This window comes from Hyperolius riggenbachi, chromosome 1, assembly GCF_040937935.1.
Source record: "Hyperolius riggenbachi isolate aHypRig1 chromosome 1, aHypRig1.pri, whole genome shotgun sequence".
NCBI classification, from domain to species: domain Eukaryota; kingdom Metazoa; phylum Chordata; class Amphibia; order Anura; family Hyperoliidae; genus Hyperolius; species Hyperolius riggenbachi.
The window spans coordinates 502,236,687-502,258,746 of record NC_090646.1 but is presented as its reverse complement, the minus strand read 5'-3'; positions in this window follow the sequence as shown (position 1 = coordinate 502,258,746).

Genomic DNA, 22,060 nt, shown 5'->3' with positions numbered 1-22,060 from the left:
GAACAGGATCTCCTGTAGGGTAACGCTGCTAAATGTTGTAAAATGTTTTGTAACTATTTTCTAATTTTACTGTTATATGTACATTTCTTCATTTTATTATACTAACTCCTTTTTTCTCCTATGTGTGCTCTAGATTGCCAGTTAGGCTTCATGCACATCTCCAGTTTAATACAGTTCAGTATCATCTATAATTATTGGTGCACTTTAAATGTGTGAACAATAAACAATATTGGGCCTGATGCTATTCCAGGTGATAAGTAGCTTGCAGATGCGAGCTACTTATCACCTTGCCATCGCACGAGGATTACCGGCCAGTGGCGTATCTGGGTAGTATAGCGCCTATGGCAAACACTAAAATTGCGCCCCCCCCCCCCCGTCCCCCGTCACAGTGTCCCTTTATAAAAACGGCATCCTTTCTCATGTACATATGTTTTGGGAAGCTTCATATTGCCAAAGTTCTCTGCACTCTAACAATAACCTTCCCGCCTTTAAACACCTAACACTAATGTGACATGAGTATGTACTCTGTAAAGTGCTGCAGAACATGTCAGCGGCAGCGCTACATAAATATATAACAATAATATAGTAGGATATTACACTAGGATTAGATTGTGAGCTCCTCAAAGGACAGTCAGTGACATGACTATGTAGTCTGTAATGTGCTGCAGAAGATATATAAATACATAATAATATGGTAGGACATTAGACTATGACTATGGTAGGATTAGATTGTGAGCTCCTTTGAGGACAGTCAGTGACATGACTATGTACTCTGTACAGTGCTGCAGGAGATATCAGTGCTATACATATACATAATAATAATATGGTAGGACATTAGACTATGACTATGGTAGGGTTAGATTGGGAGCTCCTCTGAGGACAGCCAGTGACATGACTATGTACTCTATATAGTGCTGCAGGAGATGTCAGGGGTATATAAATACATAATAATAATAGTAATAATAATAATATGGTAGGACATTAGACTATGACTATGGTAGGATTAGAGTGTGAGCTCCTCTAAGGACAGTCAGTGACATGACGATGTACCCTGTACAGTGCTGCAGAAGATGCCAGGGCTATATAAATACATAATAATATGGTAGGACATTAGACTATGACTTTGGTAGGATTAAATTGTGAGCTCCTCTTAGGACAGTCAGTGACATGACTTTGTACTCTACTCATAGTCTACTGTCCTACAATATTATTATTATGTATTTATATAGCACTGACATCTTCTGCAGCACTTTACACAGTAGGATTAGATTGTGAGCTCCTCTGAGGACAGTCAGCGACATGACTATGTACTCCGTACAGTGCTGCAGGTTATGTCGGTGCTATGTATATACATAATAATAATAATATGGTAGGACATTAGACTATGACAGGATTAGAGTGTGAGCTCCTCTGAGGACAGCCTGCTGAACCCACAGTGACTGCTCATCACATTCTTGTCCCCTTGTGAGAGTCAGAGTGCAGCTGACGCAGCAATAACAGACAGGGGGATCAGATTGCAGGGCAGCCAGCCAGTGCACTACACATGCATCACTTTGCAGCTGAACAGACGCTGCCTGCAGAGTCTGGGCTGCATACAGAGTAAACAATGCTCTCTCCTCCCTTGTGCAGGGCTAATCTACTGATACATTTCCATGCCTCACTGCACTCCCCCTCCTGCAGATCTGCGTGCTTCTTCTCATCTTCTCCACTATGATGATGCCGAGGTGAGGGCAGATCTGTGATCCTGGAAGAGGGGAAGAGTGCAGGCAGGGAAAGAGAGAAGTGATCCACCCCAGACCCATACCAGTCACCTGCCTCCCCAGTCTCCGGCTCTCTACCCGGCCCCTCAATTCTCAGCATGTTCCCATCTGCAATGCACGAGTCTTCAGAGCTCAGTGCACTCACTCTCGCCTGGAGCTCCCCCTAGCGGCGCCTCCTCTCTCTTCTCTCCCCTGGACAGAACAGAGCAGTTTAACTTTGCCTGTGTGTATCCGCTATCGGGACACACACCAGGCGGCTTCAGTAGCACAACACAGGTGCAGGCATGGCGCCTATGATGTTATTGGCGCCCATAGTACTTGCCATGCCTGCATCCTTCTACATACGCCTCTGTTACCGGCAAATAGTATTGCCAGTTTCACTCGTGCGATGGCCGATCGTTAGGGAGCATTACTCAGGCGAAAGCCTGAGCGATGCTCCCTATTACCGGGCGATGGGGAGCGAGGTTTACCCTGTGGTGCTGTCCATCAGCACCACGGCCTCGCTCCCCACACATGTGCACAACCCGTCGAACATCCATCGCCATCTTCCGCCGCTGCATCTGGGGGTATCCTTTAATAAGGAGACCCCCAGAGCTCCCCGCCGGCCGCCGCTCATCTCCACGACCCTCCACAAAGTTGCAAAGCTACAAATTGCTTAAATTCCTTGCCGCCGCTTTACACCCGCCGGCCGCCGCATCTCGCCGCAAGTCCCCGCTGTGTAATTACAGTGTACGAGTTACTGTAATTATACTCACTAATAACAGAGTCCCAGCAAAGCATCTTTGAATCAGCCGCCGGGGCTCCCCATTGGTTTACAGGCTGGACCAATGAAAATGGCTCAGCCTGTGAACCAATGGGGAGCCCCGGCGGCTGAGTCAAAGATAATTTGCTGGGACTCTGTTCTTAGTGAGTGTAATTACAGTAACTCGTACACTGTAATTACACAGCGGGGACTTGCGGCGAGATGCGGCGGCCGGCGGGTGTAAAGTGGCGGTAAGGAATTTAAGCAATTTGTAGCTTTGTAGCTTTGTGGAGGGTTGCGGAGACGAGCGGCGGCCGGCGGGGAGCTCTGGGGGTCTCCTTATTAAAGGAGACCCCCAGATGCAGTGGCGATGTCGTGCGTTAGCATGTTTAGACCTGCTTTTTGTAGGTCTAAGCTAACGCTCATGTCTGCCGGGAAGCATCGCTTTCCGGAGGCATGCAAAGTGTAATAGGATAGGGTGTAAGGAACATATCGCCCAAGCGAGTTCTTTTAGCACCCTGCCTAGGGCTAAATGCAATTGATTTAGGCGACTTTATAGTCGCCTGATTATCGAACTCACCAGTGTTTAACACTGGCGAGTCTGACAAGTGCATCAGGCCCTTTGTTGTTAGTACTTAATTATTTATATATCAGCTAGTGATTAGTGCATATGGCCATTTTTGCTTAGTTGTAATTCTCATGAAATCCCCCCTTTTTTTTTTTTTTTGCACAGATGAGAAAACAATTTTTTTGCACAAATAAACATTTTTGCAAAAAATATTTGGACATGAAAAAACTCCCTTTTGGCAAATGTATTGAAGTCTAGAAGTGTATTAGCACACATGGGAATCTACTGTAAAATATATGGGTATGAATGTAAAAATAAGTTTTCCCCAAATACCTAGAAGTCAAAGGCCTTCCCCATTAATCCCTACACTGAAGCTTAACCCTAACCTTTCTAAGCCTATCAACCTAACAACTATACCTAAACCTACCACCATACCTCATAACCTTCCTATTCTCAATCCAAATTGTAACCCATGACACTTACCTCTAGAGCTGGGACAAGCTCCTCCAGCACCCAAGGCTGAGACACCAATATGCGCCCCTCCATCCCTCCCACCCCAGCCGTCACACACTGATTGCTATTAGACTAAGAGGCGCCGCAACCTCCCCAACACCTTAATATCTAGTTATCTGGCTTGCAGTCACTGCCATGAATCCCCTTTCTTATTTCTTTCTGCTTCGAACACAATTAGGAATGACAGCTGAATGAATTATGCGCCCCCTCCTACACTGCGCCCTGAGGCTGGAGCCTCTCCAGCCTATGCCTAGGCCCGGCCCGGCTTACCTATGCTGTCTTTCAAGCATTTGCTTTGACTTAATTATCTCAGGAGGCCCACATTACCACAGTAAGAATATACAAGCTAAAAGTTAATAGTATTCTCATCACAAGGACCATAAGAAAAGAGTGATAGCCAACTGACCACCATGTCATCCATGCAAATGTTATCAATAATTTGTGGTTGTGTGCATCATGTTATGGAATGAATATTTGCTCTGGATCTATTGCAGATTTTTTGATAACTAAAGGAACATGCATAGAAAGTAAAATAACAATCCTGGTGTAACGATTGTGGAACTTTCCCCGTGATCAGCGCACAACGCGTGCGCTGACACGGCGGAAATCCTCCACAAGCGTATAATTTGCAGGAACCCAGCAAAAGGTGCTACGCACCCGTAGAGGGAAAATTCCTGTCGGCAGATGGCGCTGGGGAGTGCAGAGGAACCAATCCTCTGTACCTCCACAAATGCCAGACAGGAATTGTACAAAACGCAGAACGCAATCGCAAGAGAGGCGATTGCGAATGAGAATGAGCAAAGGGACAGGTTGTATGTGTGTGTGCCAATCCAGTCGCCACCCCGAAACCGCACACACACACAACAGCAGATATGAAATAGGAACACGATCGCGAGAGGTGCGATCGCCAGACAAGACACAAGGCAGATCAGAACAGAATACGAGGTTAGCAAAGGCACAGCAAATAATACAATGAGGAGATACGGAAAATAACAAATGCTAGCTAACCGCGAACACCGCACTCATTCGCAACAGTGCACGCGGTTATGCGCGGTCTCAACGTGATAAGCACAATAGAGACAAGCACGCCTAACTAACCATTAACAGACAAACATGAAACAGAGGACGCGAGCGCTTGCTTAACGGTTACCTCACCGAGCCTCCAGCAAGCGTAGCAGACAGACACACGAAAACAGGGACAAGCGAGAGATAGGATCCACAGCACTAGCGAAAAGTGGCTAGCGCGATCCAAGTACAGAGTAGCAGAACAGAAGGATCCCCAGCGCCAGCGAAAAGTGGCCAGCGCGATCCCAGAAGACAGAACAGAAGGATCCCCAGCGCTAGCGAAAAGTAGCTAGCGCGATCCCAGGAGACAGAACAGAAGGATCCCCAGCGCTAGCAAAAAGTAGCTAGTGCGATCCCAGGAGACAGAACAGAAGAGATAGCTGGTAGCAACTGCTGCACCAGCTATACTCCAAGAACAGAGATCAGAACCATTTCCTGTCAACCACCATAGGGACAGGACAATGGCAAACAGGCAAGACAAGACAGAACAGGCAATACAGATAATACAATCCTAACAGCACTAGGGAAATCTGCCTAGCGCAGATTTAGGAATTACTCTAAGCTGATGTTCAAACAGAGAGCAAGGCTGACACCCCACCAGGAGTGTTACATAGGACGAAATCCTTATGAACAGCGAAGCATTGTGGGAAAGACATAGTACTTATAGTACACGCCTCCAATGAATGTGGCCAGGCAATTTGCATGACAACGTATGCAAATTCCTCTGCAAGCACAAGCTGCAAAACTGACAGAAGCTCTTCTTTCCAGAGTCCTGCAACATGCAAACCTACACAATGGTCAAAAGGCTGGCTGCCTGCACAGGCAGCTGAGCAAATCATCACACCTGGTTTGTTTAGTAATAGGTACTGTGACTGTCAAAAATGAAAAGAGAACCACCAATTCTTTTATCTGGGTGAAGAAGAAAATTAATTCCCTGTACCATTGCTACTTTAGTATTTAGGCTTAAAAACTTTTAACCCCTTTCTAGCTACTTCACATCAGATTATAATTCTTGTAGCACATTCCCCATGTTGTAACATGATGAAGGTAATATTACCTGTTCTCTCTTATGTGGGCATCACTCTCTGGGACCACAATACAGCTCACAGTTTAGGCACCAGAAATCCATATGATTGTTCACCATATATGTGTGGCACAACCGCAATAGACTTCAATGGGCAGGCGAACTTGAAAAACTACAAACACTGGTTCTGGCCACAAAAGTGGTGGGAAAGATGTTTCATGGGGTCTAACACCTGGAGGGGGGCATGGGGGAGTGGGATACATGCCCAAAGTCCCGGGGAAAAATCTGGATTTGACGCACAGCAGGGTGTTAAGGGCAGAAATCACATTGCATTGCTAAATTGGAGGCCTAAAGTGCTTGAAAACATCGTGCGTGTGTATACATTGATCAGGGAGTGTAATTAGAGTACTGCCTCACACTGATAGACCAAACTCATTGTGTAACGCACCGCAAACAGCTGTTTGTGTAGTGATGGCCGTGCTGGACTGGTACACACAATGGCGAGAGTGAGGGGGGGGGGGTTCAAGCCCATATGGTCGGGCTGTGGTAGCTCAATTACAGCAGTGACTGTACAGCTGATCGAATTTGGTCTGTGCACAATGAAGCAACGACTTTATCAACAGACACTCACACTCATATAGCCGGTCATTGCTGCATTGTGATACGCAAGCCCCTTCACCGCGGCAAGGTAACGATCATGAAGGGGAATTGACACATGTACATGCCATGTTGTTGCAGCCGCAGTGCAGCCAAAAAAAAAATTAGGCATCTGCACACACCAGAAACATTATTATACTTTTTGTAAGCGGACGCTGCTAGCAGCGGCCTTAAAAATTCAGGAAACCACCTGGAGTCCTGGACCTTAGTGGTGGTGGCGGAGAAGTTAGTCAAGCGGCCTGCAGGCAGAGATGCTGTGTGGGGTCCGACTTAGTCTTGGGGTAGGCAGCAGCGGCCGGCAGGCAGGCAGAGATGCTGTGTGGGGAGACTGACTTAGTCTTCGGGCGGGGAGTAGCCCTCCAGGATCCATGCCACATTCATTTTGATAAAGATGAGGTACTGAACACTTTAGTGACTTGCATGCCTCCAGCTGCACTGAAGGTCCTCTCTGAAAGGACGCTTGAGGCAGGGCAAGACAGAAGTTGGATGGCAAATTGGGACAGCTCTGGCCACAGGTCAAGCCTGCTCACCCAGTAGTCCAGGGGTTCATCGCTACTCAGAGTGTATACATCCGCAGTTAAAGAGACTCTGTAACAAAAATGTCATCCTTTTTTCTACCATCCTACAAGTTCCTAAACCTATTCTAATGTGCTCTGGCTTACTGCAGCGCTTTCTACTATCACCGTCTCTGTAATAAATCAATGTATCTTTCCCCTGTCGGACTTGTCGCCCTGTCTGGAAGGCTTCCAACTCTTCGCGGATCTGTTATGCACACACACCTCTCTCCAGGCCCCTCTATGCACACTCCTGTGTGTGTGTTATTTACATAAGCCAGCAGCGTCTCTGCTCTCTTATCAGTGACAGAAGAGAGCTGGATAAAAATCCTCCTCTGTTAGGCTGTGAAAGGAGCTGGCTGGGCTGACACATACTGAGGAATTACAGACAAGGGAAAAGCTGTCTGCAGCCTGTCACTATTCAGTGGATGAGAGCTGCAGGGGGAAGAAGGTAAACACACAAATGATCTCTTGAGATTCAAAAGGAAGACTGTATACAGTCTCCTTGTGTATGGATGTATTTTCTATGTGTGGACATACTGTATATCAACCTACTTCCTGTTTTGGTGGCCATTTTGTTTGTTTATAAACACACTTTTAAAAACTGTTTTTGACTACTTTTAATGCGGCGGGGAGCGGCAAAATTGTGACAAAGGGTAATAGGAGATGTCTCCTAACGCACTGGTATTTTTACTTTTGTGCTATTTTAACAATACAGATTCTCTTTAAGGCCAGGTAGTTGGCTACCTGCTGGTCCAGGCATTGGTGTAGGGTGGATCCGGAAGGGCTAAGACGAGGCTTAAAGAAGACTAAAGAATGTCTGCATGTCCAACATCACCATGAGATCGCTGGAGTGTCCTGTCCTTGCCTGCATGGACATGGGAGAAGGAGGAAGATTACTGGCAGTGGCACCTTTAGTCCGTTGTGCTGTGATATCACCCTTAAACGCACTTAAACGCACTGTACACCAAATTTGCCAAATAGTGTTTTAAGTACTGCATCTTTTCAGCCTTGTGTTTAGTTGGTAACATCTCTTCCACTTTGTGTTTATACCGAGGGTCTAGTAGCATTGACACCCAATACAGGTCATTCCCCTTGAGTTTTTTTATACGGGGGTCCCTCAATAGGCTGGACAGCGTGAAAGATGCCATCTGCACAAAGGTGTATGCCGACGTAGTAGCCATCTCCTCTTGCTCTTCCTCAGTGATGTAAGGTAAGTTCTCCTCCTCCCCCCAGCCACAAACAATACCATGGGAAAGGTGAGCAGCACAAGCCCCCTGCGACGCCTGCTGCGGTTGTTCTTCCCCCTCCTCCTCTTAAAAAAAAACACCTTTAACTTCATATTGTTCATTCAATGCTTAGGATCCTCCCCTCCCACTCTCCCACTCCCTCTATGATCTTACCCCTTTATCTTTCCGATTCTTTCTTCTCCTTTCTTAACCTCCTTCTTATCTTCTACTCCTCTTATCTTGTCCCTCTATTATTCTCTACCTATTCTATTTTCATTTCCCAACCTCTTCTACCTGGGGTGGGGGGACCGTGGTGGGGGGTTTTATTGCCCTTCGCGCGGCGCCCCCCTCACCCCCTAGGTTTCCTTCTCTACCCACCTCCTTTGCTTCTCCCTCTATACTTACTAAATGAACATCCAGACCTTCAGCTATTAACTTGTGCCTTTATAGGTTACCACATAGCGGTGTAATTTTTATGTTAGAAATGACATTGCCTCTTGTATATCTGAGCTTCACTCTGTAAAAATTCTTTTTATATATATATTTTGATATACCTCAGTATCTTTGCTAATGTGATGTAACTTCTTCATTGTGTAACAAGTTTTTTGTACTTATACTTCATTTTTATACCTGTTCATGTTTCATAAAAATTTGAATAAAATCAGATTTAACAAGAAAAAAAAAAAAAAACACCTTCCTCATCTGACTCCTCTTCCCCAGATGACTCTTCCTCCTCCTCCTCCTCCCCCCTCCTCTGTGCTGCCACAGGTGTTGGTGACACATCTTGTGGCTCCCACAACTCTTCCTCCTCTTCCTGTTCATGCTCATCTACAGCTTGATCCACCACTCTACGCAAATCAAGCGCCTCACCAGCAAGTTGTTTCCCTGCTAGATATCGGCCAAGTGCGCCATGGCCATGTAGGAACGCCTGAAATGCCCACACACCTTCCTGGACTGTTTCAGGACCACCTGTAAGCCTGGGAATTTAGAGACAAATCTTTGAATGACTAGCTTCAGCACATGTGCCATGCAGGGTGTGTGTGTCAACTTTCCCAAACTCAAAACCGAAATGAGATTGCTGCCGTTGTCACACACCACGTTGCCAATCTCCAGTTGGTGTGGGGTCAGCCACTGATCCACCTGTTTGTCCAGAGCAGCCAGGCGAGCTGCTCCAGTGTGACTCTCGACTTTGAGGCAAGACATGTCCAAGATGGTGTGACACCATTGTACCTGGCATGCAGCATAGGCCCTGGGGAGCTGAGGATGTGTAACTGGAGAGGAGATCGCAGCACCAGCAGAGTAGCACTGCCAATCAGCCAAGGAGGAGGATGACGACAGTGAAGAGGATGTAGCAGGAGGCGTAAGAGGAGTAGAAGAGGAGGTGGCAGCTGGCCTGCATGCAAGCCGTGGAGGTGTCACAGCTGCACAGCCAGCGGTCACCAGGTTGACCCAATGGGCCGTATAGGTAGTGTACCTGCCCTAACCGTGCTTAGCAGACCAGGCATTCGTGCTCAGATGGACCCTTGACCCAACGCTGTGTGCCAGAAATGACACCAATTGCCTTTCCACATCACGGTACAGTTTGGGTTTCGCCTTTTTAGAAAAATAATTTCGGCCTGGTACCTTCCACTGCGGTGTCCCAATTGCCACAAATTTTCGTAAGGCCTCAAAGTCCACCAGCTGGTATGGTAACAGCTGGCGAGCTAACAGTTTCGCCAAGCCAGCTGTCTGACGCCGGGCAAGAGGGTGACTGGCAGACATCGGTTTCTTCCTTTCAAAAATTTCCTTCACGGACTCCTGGCTGCTGCTGTAGGCAGAGGAAGCACTCAAGGCAGAGTGGAGGAGGGTGGCTGTAAAGGTGCAAGGGAGAAAGCGGCTGAAGATGCTGCACCTAAAGGAGGAAGAGGAGGTGGAGGGTGGCTTTGCGATTGTGTGCTGCTTTTCCTCAGTTGGTCATCCCATTGCTGTTTGTGCTTCTTCATCACGTGCCTTCATAAGGCAGTTGTACGTGGGTCTTGGTCTTTCAATGACTCAGTTTTTGTTGGCAGACATTACAGATAGCCTTGCTGTCATCTGAGTCAGACACACAAAAACAATTCCACACCGCTGAGCCCTGTAACGATGGCACTTTGGTGGTGGCGTCAGCAGCTGACATTGAAGGGCATGTTGGCCATAGCAGGTGGCGATACATGCCGTCGGACACTGCCACCATCACCAGTTGTTTCTGATGACGAGCTCCCCCTGCTTCTTTCAGCAACTCGTCTCCTCCTACTCCTCTCTGACTCCCCCTCTGAACTGTCCCCCTGGCTATCATCATGTCTATTAGGATCCCATGTGACATCCATGGCAGTATCATCATCATCCTCCACAGCTTCACTTGTATCAGATACCTCATAAACTGCACCAACAGCAGGTACTTCATCTTCCTCCTCACACCTTACGTCCCCAGTGCCGCCTAACTCAGACATATGAGGTGGTGTAACTTGCTTAGTGCCTTCATGTTGTTGTAGCAATAATGGCTGTGCATCCGTTATTAATTCCCCACCAAATAAGTCCTGCAAACTGTGAAATGGAGCAGATGTGGTGCTTGTAGTAGTAGCACTGGTGGCTGCAGAAGAAGAGGTGTTCTGTGTTAAATAGTCAAGTACATCCTTACAATCTTGGGGGTTGATGGCACGTGCCTTTTTCTGAGCACTGTACTTTGGTCTAGGGCCGCACGAAATCATGTCACCACGACCTCGAACAGACCTGCCAGGTGGCCTGCCTCTGCCTGTTGTTTTGTCCATATTGCCCCCCAATGAAGTGAAAGGTATGCACTGACTTGACTAATTCAATGTGCAGTCACACAGGAGCAGTAAAAGGTATGCAGTGACTGCTGTTATAACAATGTGCAGCTGTCACACAGGTGCAGTAAACGGTATGCAGTGCAGTGACTGCTGATACAACAATGTGCAGTCACGCAGGTGCAGTGAAAATGGATGCACTGACTGCTGGTATATACAATAATATAATTAGTGAGGTTACAGGTGCAGTTAACAGGTATGCACGGACGTGTATAACAATGGTATCACTGGTAGAACAATGTGCAGTTACACAAACAGACAGGTGCAGTAAAAGGTATGCAGTGACTGCTGTTAAAACAATGTGCAGCCGTCACACAGGTGCAGTAAACAGTATGCAGTGCAGTGACTGCTGGTACAACAATGTGCAGTCACGCAGGTGCAGTGAAAATGGATGCACTGACTACTGGTATATATAATAATACAATTAGTGAGGTTACAGGTGCAGTTAACAGGTATGCACGGACGTGTATAACAATGGTATCACTGGTAGAACAATGTGCAGTTACACAAACAGACAGGTGCAGTAAAAGGTATGCAGTGACTGCTGTTATAACAATGTGCAGCTGTCACACAGGTGCAGTAAACAGTATGCAGTGCAGTGACTGCTGGTACAGCAATGTGCAGTCATGCAGGTGCAGTGAAAATGGATGCACTGACTGCTGGTATATATAATAATACAATTAGTGAGGTTACAGGTGCAGTTAACAGGTATGCACGGACGTGTATAACAATGGTATCACTGGTAGAACATTGTGCAGTTACACAAACAGACAGGTGCAGTAAAAGGTATGCAGTGACTGCTGTTATAACAATGTGCAGCTGTCACACTGGTGCAGTAAACAGTATGCAGTGCAGTGACTGCTGGCACAGCAATGTGCAGTCATGCAGGTGCAGTGAAAATGGATGCACTGACTGCTGGTATATATAATAATACAATTAATGTGGTCACACACAGGTACAGGTATGCATGGACTGGTGGTGGTATGGTCTTACACAATTCAATGTGCGGCTTTCACACACACGCAGGTAGAGAGAAAATGAATAAATGCAGTGACTGCTGCTGGTGGTGATATATAATACAATTACTGTGGTCACACACAGGTACAGGTATGCAGCGTGGACTGGTTGTGGTATGGTCTTACACAATTCAATGTGCGTCTTTCACACACGCAGGTACGGAGAAAATGAATAAATGCTGTGACTGCTGCTGCTGGTGGTATATAATACAATTACTGCAGTCACACACAGGTACAGGTATGCAGCATGGACTGGTGGTGGTATGGTCTTACACAATTCAATGTGCGGCTTTCAAACACACGCAGGTAGAGAGAAAATGAATAAACGCAGTGACTGCTGCTGCTGGTGGTATATAATACAATTAGTGCGGTCGCACACAGGTACAGGTATGCAGCATGGACTGGTGGTGGTATGGTCTTACACAATTCAATGTGCAGCTTTCACACACATGCAGGTAGAGAGAAAATGAATAAATGCTGTGACTGCTGCTGCTGCTGGTATATAATACAATTACTGCGGTTACACACAGGTACAGGTATGCAGTGTGGACTGGTGGTGGTATGGTCTTTTACAATTCAATGTGTGGCTTTCACACACATGCAGGTATAGAGAAAATGAATAAATGCAGTGACTGCTGCTGCTGCTGGTGGTATATAATACAATTACTGTGGTCACACACAGGTACAGGTATGCAGCGTAAACTGGTGGTGGTATGGTCTTTTACTATTCAATGTGCGGCTTTCACACACACGCAGGTAGAGAGAAAATGAATAAATGCTGTGACTGCTGCTGCTGCTGGTGGTATATAATACAATTACTGCGGTCACACACAGGTACAGGTATGCAGTGTGGACTGGTTGTGGTATGGTCTTACACAATTCAATGTGCGGCTTTCACACACTTGCAGGTATTATCATTATTATTATTGTTTATTGAATTTATAAAGCGCCAACATATTACGCAGCGCTGAACATTAATTTAGGTTACAGACAATATTTAGAGGTGACATACAGCAATATGACAATACAGGAATACAAGAAAACCAGATCACACACCATAGTATGAGTACCAGGTAATGCTTAGTCAGTCACTGGATGAAGCATGGAGATTAGGCAAGTTAGGTTCACTCAGATGCATAGCATGGGTTCACAGTAATGGAGGTGCAAGATCAGGTAGGACACAAATGGAGGAGGACCCTGCCCAAAGGCTTACAATCTAGAGGGAGAGGTAAGGACACGAATGGTAGGGGACCAGAGTTCAGCTGTAGATTTAGAGCACTTGTGAGGGGTAGTAGGCCAGAGTGAAAAGGTGAGTTTTGAGGGCTTTGTTGAAGATGTTGAAGGAGGGGGCTGCCCTAATGGGTGGAGGTAGGGAGTTCCATAGTGTTGGAGCAGCTCTTGATAAGTCCTGGAGGCGTGCATGGGACTGGGTGATGTGGGGGGCGGTTAGGCGAAGTTCATTGGAAGAGCGGAGTGAGCGGCTAGGTGTGTACCTCTGAGTAAGATCGGAAATGTAGGTTGGACAGGTTTTGTGGACAGATTTGAAGGTCAGACACAGTATCTTGAATCTGATTCTGGACTGGATAGGAAGCCAGTGGAGGGATTCTAGGAGGGGATCTGCCGTGGCGGAGCGATGGGAGCAGTGGATAATTCTGGCTGCCGCATTCATGATGGACTGCAGTGGGGCTGTTCGGGTCATAGGGAGACCAGACAGCAGGGCATTGCTGTAGTCAAGGCGGGAAATTATAAGGGCATGGATGAGGAGTTTGGTGGTGGCAGAGGTCAGGAAAGGGCGAATCTTACAGATGTTATGAAGGTGAAAGTTGCAGGACTTTGTGAGGTTTTGGATGTGGGAAGTGAAGGAGAGTGCGGAGTCCAGGGTGACACCCAGACAGCGTGCTTGAGAGGTAGGGCGAATGGTAGTGTGGTTAACAGTGACATGCACATCTGGGAGGTTCGTGCATGGCCGTGGTGGGAAGATCATAAATTCTGTTTTGTCTAGATTTAGTTTCAGGAACCTAGCAGACATCCAGGAGGAGATGGCTGATAGGCAGGAGGAGACCTTGTCCATGGTAGTGGTGGATATGTCAGGGGTGTGGATGTAGACCTGGGTGTCATCTGCATACAGATGATAGTTAAAACACATGGAGGAGATAACCTTGCCAATGGAGGATGTGTATAGGGTTAACAGTAGGGCGCCAAGGACCGAACCTTGGGGGACTCCCACCGAGAGGTGGTTGGGGGTGGATGAGGACTCATTGAAGGCGGTCGTGAAGGAGCGGTTGGAGAGGTAGGATGAAAGCAAGGACAGGGCGAGATCGTGAATGCCCAAGGACTGGAGGGACTGGAGGAGTAGGGGATGATCTACTGTGTCAAAAGCTGCTGACAGGTCAAGGAGGAGGAGAATGGAGTATTTACCTTCAGCTTTAGCTAAGGCAAGGTCGTCAGGTAGAGAGAAAATTAATAAATGCTGTGACTGCTGCTGCTGATGGTATATAATACAATTACTGCAGTCACACACAGGTACAGGTATGTAGCGTGGACTGGTGGTGGTATGGTCTTACACAATTCAATGTGCGGCTTTCACACACACGCAGGTACAGAGAAAATGAATAAATGCAGTGACTGCTGCTGCTGGTGGTATATAATACATTTAGTGCAGTCACACACAGGTACAGTTATGTATAGACTGGTGGTGGTATGGTATTACACACTACAGTACAATGTGCAACTGTCACACAGGTCCAATGCCAGTGAAGTATACAGTAAATGTGCTGACCCTGGCTGGTACAGTATTAATTAGCAATTGCAAGGGGCAGCTGCAACACACAGCAGTGCAGTGGGCCACACACACACAAAAAAAAACAGATCACACAATAACAGTAGTTCTTAAACGAACTGTTTGGGTGGTGCTTCTCAGCAACAAATAGCAGCAAGGAGCAAGCTACAAGAGCCTAACTACACTTTCCCTATCTCCAGCAAGCACTGTCCCTTCCTCTCACTATAGCAAGATCCTGTCTGAGATATTGGCCCGACGCTGCACTGTTTTTATAGCGGGGGCGTGGGTCCAGGAGGGAGTGCAGTCTGATTGGCTGCCATGTGTCTGCTGACTGTGATGTAGAGGGTTAAAGTTTAGCCCCATGATGTGTTATGGGGGCGGGTCAAACTCGCTATGCGTTCGCGGTTCGCCACAAGCGCGAACCACCAAGGTTTGAACATGTTCGCTGGCGAACTGTTCAGGCCATCACTAATGGAAACATACAAACTCTAGGCCTAAGTGAGTTGAGAGTGCATCCAATATGTTGCCATGCTGTACTATTTTGCTTGTTGTACTGTATATTTGATGCCAGCATTGTTATACTGTATATTTGATGCCAGCAACACATTTCAAAAAAGTTGGAACAGATGTGTGTTTGTGTCACTTCTTTTTCATCACCTCTGCTTTTACCAACACTCTATACATATTTACAAATTGAGGAAGCCAATTGCTGTGGTATTGAAAGCGAAATATTGCCTCAGTCTTGCCTGATTGGAATTTTAGCTGATCAACTAGTTGGGGTGGTCTTCTTTGTTGTATTTTTGTTTCATAATATACCATGTATTTTAAATACTGTAGATCAAGACAAAGACAAGACAAATAACATTTATATCGCGCTTTTCTCCTGGCGGACTCAAAGCGCCAGAGCAGCAGCCACTAGGGAGCGCTCTATAGGGAGTAGCAGTGTTAGGGAGACTTGCCAAAGGTCTCCTACTGAATAGGTGCTGGCTTACTGAACAGGCAGAGCCGAGATTCGAACCCTGGTGTAACGATCGGTGTAACAACACAGATGTCTGATTATGTGTGATCTGCAGAATCACCAATAATACAGACACTATACCTGATTATATGGTGATCTGCAGAATCACCAATAATGCAAGTATAGCTAACAGGATAATGCAATAGTGTATAGTGCTTGGTGCAACAGTAAGAATAGAATAACTAGGATTCACCAGAGGAGCTGGTGGGCACTATTAGAACACAGTATCGGATAGATAGATAGAACCTCACCAGAGGAGCTGGTGGGAACTATTAGAATACAGTAACTGGCTAGTTTGGCAGACCCTCACCAGAGGAGCTGGTGGGTACTATTAGAACACAGTTACTGACTAGTTTGGCAGAACCTCACCAGAGGAGCTGGTGGGTACAATTAAAACACAGTTACTGTTTAGTTTGGCAGAACCTCACCAGAGGAGCTGGTGGGTACTTTTAGAACACCTCACCAGTGGCAAGGGCCCACTGCTGAGTAGAGAGGTCAGACAGGCTGGGTTCGGCAACTGAGAAACAGATACAGTACAGAATCAGTAAGCAAGAGAGTAGTAAGTATTCAGGCAGTGTTTCAGCAAATAGATCAGATGGGCAGAGGTACAGAATCAATAAGCAAGAGCAGAGTCAGAGATAGCCAGAGTCATACACAGAGTATCAAAAATAGAGTAATAATAATAATCCTAATCTTGTGTGAAATCCCTGGTTTCCTCCCAGATCAAAGCACCGGATACTAGTCTAAGGTCTGAGCGCTAACACATATGTATTCGCAAATGCAGACAGATTGCGAGTGATCGGGGTCAGCTGATGCGCCTCCTCCCAGCATAAAGGTACTGTCTACGCGTGCGGCCGCGCGATACAGCAACCCTCTGTGTAAATGACAATTCCGTCCTCGGCGTGCTAGACGCCGACGGAACGGAAAACACCTCTGAACAGGGACCCGAGGCGGCTGCGGAGACACCCGGTGTGCCCGCAGCCGCAGATGTTACACCTGGTCTCCTGTGTCAGAGGCAGAGCCCTTAACCATTCACCATCCAGCCACCACTTTAGGGAAGACAGTTTGGCACCCATGTAATTGTAATATGTGCTGTATACAATTTGGCAACATCCTGTTAAAATAAACAAGACTAAGATGTTGTCTTCATGTGCTACACTAAGCATCCATTGTGCCTTCCCAGATGTGTAAGCTACTCATGCTCTATGAACTGATCAACCCCATACCATCACCGATACTGGCTTTTGAACTGTGCATTGATAACAAGCTGTATGGTTTTTGTGTAGTCCAAAGAATACAGTGTCCATGATTTCTAAAATGATTTGAAATGTTCATTAAACAGACCATAGTACAATTTTCCACTTCAGCTCAGTCCATCTTTAATGAGCTTAGACCCAAAGAAGGCAGTAGTGTTTCTGGATCATATATCTTTATGTCATGTTTACATCTAAAGTAAAAGTTTTAACTTGTATTTATGTATGCATTGCAGAGACATAGAGACCTATGAGTTGTACAGTGCACAGCTTACAACTTGTGAAGGGCAACTGCACTGTGTCAGTGCAATGGAATATGTTGGCACTTTATACATCAATAATAATAATAATAATAATAATAATAATAATAATAATAATAATAATAATAATAATAATAATAATAATAATAATAAAAGATGGAAGTGTCAAATCTTATTTTCACAGAGTGTCCACTGTCCAATAACCCTTAATGTATTTTTTCTTTAAACGTATATAATGCAAGCATACTCTGGGTGTAAAATATTCCAGAGCTATTAAGGGGCCCAGTGTTTATAAAATAAAGATTATAGAGTTAATTAAGAGTGGTTTAAAGAACTTTGGAACAAACATGGAATCCATGGCCAAAGCAACCAATTAGGATCAAATGAAATATATGCCAATTAGAATCATTATTTCATCCACTAGTTTCACCTAGTAGGCTTAAAGAGGAACTCCAGTGAAAATAATGTAAAAAAAAAAGTGCTTAATTTTTACAAAAATGATGTATAAATATTTAGTCAGTGTTTGCGCATTGTAAAATCTTTCCTCTCCCTGATTTCCATTCTAACATTTATCACATGGTGACATATTTACTTCTGGCGGGTGATGTCACTGGAAGGAGATGCTGCTTGCAGTTGGAAACAGCTGTTATTTCCCACAATGCAACAAGGCTCCCACAGTGTGATGTCAGGACCTCAGTGCTATGAGGTGCTGACATCACATGTGGGAGGGGTTTCACCACAGTATCAGCCATACAGAGCCCCATGATGATCCGTTTGAGAAAAGGAATAGATTTCTTATGGGAAAGGGGCATCAGCTACCGATTAGGGTGAAGTTCAATTCTTGGTTACAATTTCTCTTTAAACAAATGCACTGTATTTTTTTCTTGTCGCATGGTGGGTTAGTGCCATAATTGCATAGTGTTCCTCCTTATATAACTTTGAATGCTGACGGATACCTTGCTCCATTTCATAATACATTTAATTAACTGCTCCAATGGCATAATTTCTCTTATCTTGATAATTCCACCACTGTGATGATTATCATCTAATCCATGCATATAATAAATGACTCACTAAAGCTATTATAAGGCTCTATAGGGTCCACAAATTATAGACTCATTTATCAAAAATGATTATTTCCTGGAATATTATAGCGTATCAATGTTTTCTAGGGCAGAAATTAAAGCTTTATATAATAAGTTCATTACCAGAGAAGAAATAGCTTTAGCTATAGAAATGTCTCTAAAATGAGATTAAAAAACAAGTTCTGCTAGTCTGCGGTAGATATATTATAAGAACATTTGATTCACATTGATTCAACTTCTGCGCAGCTTTGAAATAAGATCCAGTGAGGAAGAACAATACTATCAAGAAAATGTAAAGATTTGACTTCTATGATATTGAAATCCTGATAGAGATCAGTGAAACTGCTACAGTGATAGACCATTTCTGATCATTAATGCGAATGTGAAACTATTTTTTTTCTGGAATAATTGCAGATCACTTGTCTCCTGTCTTACCTAGATTTATAGTCTCAGATCAAACAGGATTTATTGAAAAGAGACAAAGTGCTGAGAATGTCTGACGATTAATTACATAGCAGAAACTCTTGAGAGTACTCAAGACCCTATTAGCCATTATTCTTTTAGATTTAGTAAAAGCATTTGATGCTGTTTCTTTCTGCAATGGGCTCTTTGATCTACATAAATATTAATCCAAAAGCGGTTTTATCATTGTTATTAACTTTTATTTATTACTAGTCGACCTAAGCCCAGTGCAGTTTCTAGGCTAAAATGCACCCAGGGTGTAAAAATTGTGCCCCCCCCCCCCCCCCCGAGCAAGGTATGGGTGCCCACAGTATAGGTTAGCCAGGTCTAGTTGCACTTAGTATAGGTCCCCCCAGTATAGGTAGCCAAGAATAGGTACCCCAGTATAGGTAGCCAGGCATAGGTGAGCCAGTATAGTTGCCCCCGCTATAGGTTAGCCAGGTAGGTGCCTCCAGTGTAGGTAGCCAGTATAGGTTAGATAGGCAGGCGCCCCAGGTATAAGTTAGATAGGTAGGTGCCCCAGTACAGGTTAGCTAGGTGGGTGCCTCTAATATAGGTAGCCAGAATAGTTGCCCCCAGCATAGGTTAGATAGGTAGGTGCCCCCAGTATAGGTTATTTAGGTAGGTGCCTGCAATATAGGTAGCCAGTATAGTTGCCACCTGTATAGGCTAGCTAGGTAGGTGCCCCCAATACAGGTTAGATAAGTGCCCCCAGTATAGGTTAGATAGGTAGCTGCCCCCCAGTGTAGGTTAGATTAGGTAGCTGCCCCCCCCCCCCCAGTGTAGGTTAGATAGGTAGCTGCCCCCCAGTGTAGGTTAGATTAGGTAGCTGCCCCCCAGTATAGGTTAGATAGGTAGCTGCCCCCCAGTGTAGGTTAGAAGGGTAGCTGCCCCCCAGTGTAGGTTAGATTAGGTAGGTGCCCCCCAGTATAGGTTAGATAGGTAGCTGCCCCCCAGCGTAGGTTAGATTAGGTAGCTGCCCCCCAGTATAGATTAGATAGGTAGCTGCCCCCCAGTGTAGGTTAGATAGGTAGCTGTCCCCCAGTGTAGGTTAGATAGGTAGCTGCCCCCCAGTATAGGTTAGATAGGTAGCTGCCCCCCAGTGTAGGTTAGATTAGGTAGCTGCCCCCCAGTGTAGGTTAGATTAGGTAGGTGCCCCCCAGTATAGGTTAGATAGGTAGCTGCCCCCCAGCGTAGATTAGATTAGGTAGGTGCCCCCCAGCGTAGGTTAGATTAGGTAGGTGCCCCTCAGTATAGGTTAGATAGGTAGCTGCCCCCCAGCGTAGGTTAGATTAGGTAGGTGCCCCCCAGTATAGGTTAGATAGGTAGCTGCCCCCAGTATAGGTTAGATAGGTAGCTGCCCGCCAGTGTAGGTTAGATTAGGTAGGTGCCCCCCAGTATAGGTTAGATTAGGTAGGTGTCCCCCAGTGTAGGTTAGATTAGGTAGGTGCCCCCCAGTATAGGTTAGATAGGTAGCTGTCCCCCATAATGGAGGGGGGAGCCGGAGCCACGGGAGGGCAGCCCGACCTCTCCCTCCCTCTCCCGGGCCGCCCTCCTGCTCCCCCCTCAGATGCAGAGCGAGTAGGCAGGAAGCGCTGTATACAACATACCTCCCTGAGTTCCAAGCGCTGCTCTCTCGCTGCCGGTCTCTTCCTCTCTGCCTATACGATGATACACACGCTGCTTCCGGCTAAACAGGAAGCAATGTGTGTATCATCGTATAGGCAGAGAGGGAGAGGCCTACTCGCTCTGCATCTGAGGGGGGGAGCAGGAGAGCGGCCCGGGAGAGGAGAGGAAGGGAGAGGTCGGGCTGCCCTCCCCGTGGCTCTGGCTCCCCCCTCCATTACAGCGCCCCCTCCCAACAGCGCCCCGGGCGGCGGCACACCCCGCACGGCCCTAGAAACAGACCTGCCTAAGCCCGTTTAAAAACGGGCTCTTGGTCTGTCACCGCCGCATGTCACCACGCACGCGTGCCCACCTGTCTGTCCTCATCCTGCCCCAACGGCTGTCAGTGCTGCATATGCGCAGTAGCGCAAAAGCACTGACACAGGGACATGGGATGCAGAGACACAGGCACATTACTATACAGGATGAACCAGCATATTACATGGGGCTGTACAATAAATAAAGGATGAAAATTATATATGGTACATAAAAAGTGCACACAATGACAAAGGAGGAGAATTTTTTTTCACACTTCACACTTGTCTGTGTGGAAAAAGCACACTTTTTTGTACGCAATTTTTCAGATGCTATGTGCATTCATCTGCATTTTGACAATGACTGTCAATGAAAAAATTAACTGCATAATAATCAGCAGGTTGTACATTTGTCCTGCATGTGAATCCGCAAATAACTTTAAGCAATCACATTGACTTAGGACCCATTTACACTGGGGCAATTTAGGGGCATTTTACTCTGATTCCAGAATCCAAAAGCGCTAGTGTAATTAAAGTGTATGGCAATGATCACACTGCAGCAATCAACAGCGATTCACGACATGCGGTAAACATAAATGTGGTTCATGCATTACTTTTTTTGCAATTTTAGAGCGATCCTAATTGAAATATTAAAAAAGGGAATTGTGATTGCTCAAAAATCAAAAAAATGTCCAGTAAAAATAAGCAACAACAAAAAAATCACAAAAAAAATCCCGGTCACAAAACGCTAGCAATTTTGCTAGCGTTTTGTGATCCCCAGTGTGAATGGGGCATTACATTGGTTTTAGGTTGTAATGTGAATTCACTAAGTGGGAAAACTCATGTGAATCTGACAAGTGTGTGACCTGCCTAAGGAAGGGTTCACACCTGCTAGTGCGAAAAACATGCACCTTTTTCCGCACATGATTTTTCAAATGCTGTATATGTTCACCTGTGTTTAAACACCTCCAGTTTTTAAAAAGAGCTGATGATATTGTCAGTGAGAAAATGCATACTGTCAATGGCGTAGCAATAGGGGGTGCAGAGGTTGTGACCACATCGGGGCCCTTGGGCCAGAGGGGCCCTGTAGGGCCCACCCTCAGCCACAGCATTAGCTCTTTATTGGTCCTGTACTGGTAATAATCACTTCTATAGATGCCTTGAATAGTAGGGATCATTAACAAACTGTTCCCCATCCCCGTCTTGCACCTCTGATACTGTGGCTGTCCTTAATTCATTTGGTGTGCCATATCAATTGTTATGGATAGAGTGCTTGGGGGCCCCAATGTAAAGCTTGCACTGGGGCCCAGAGC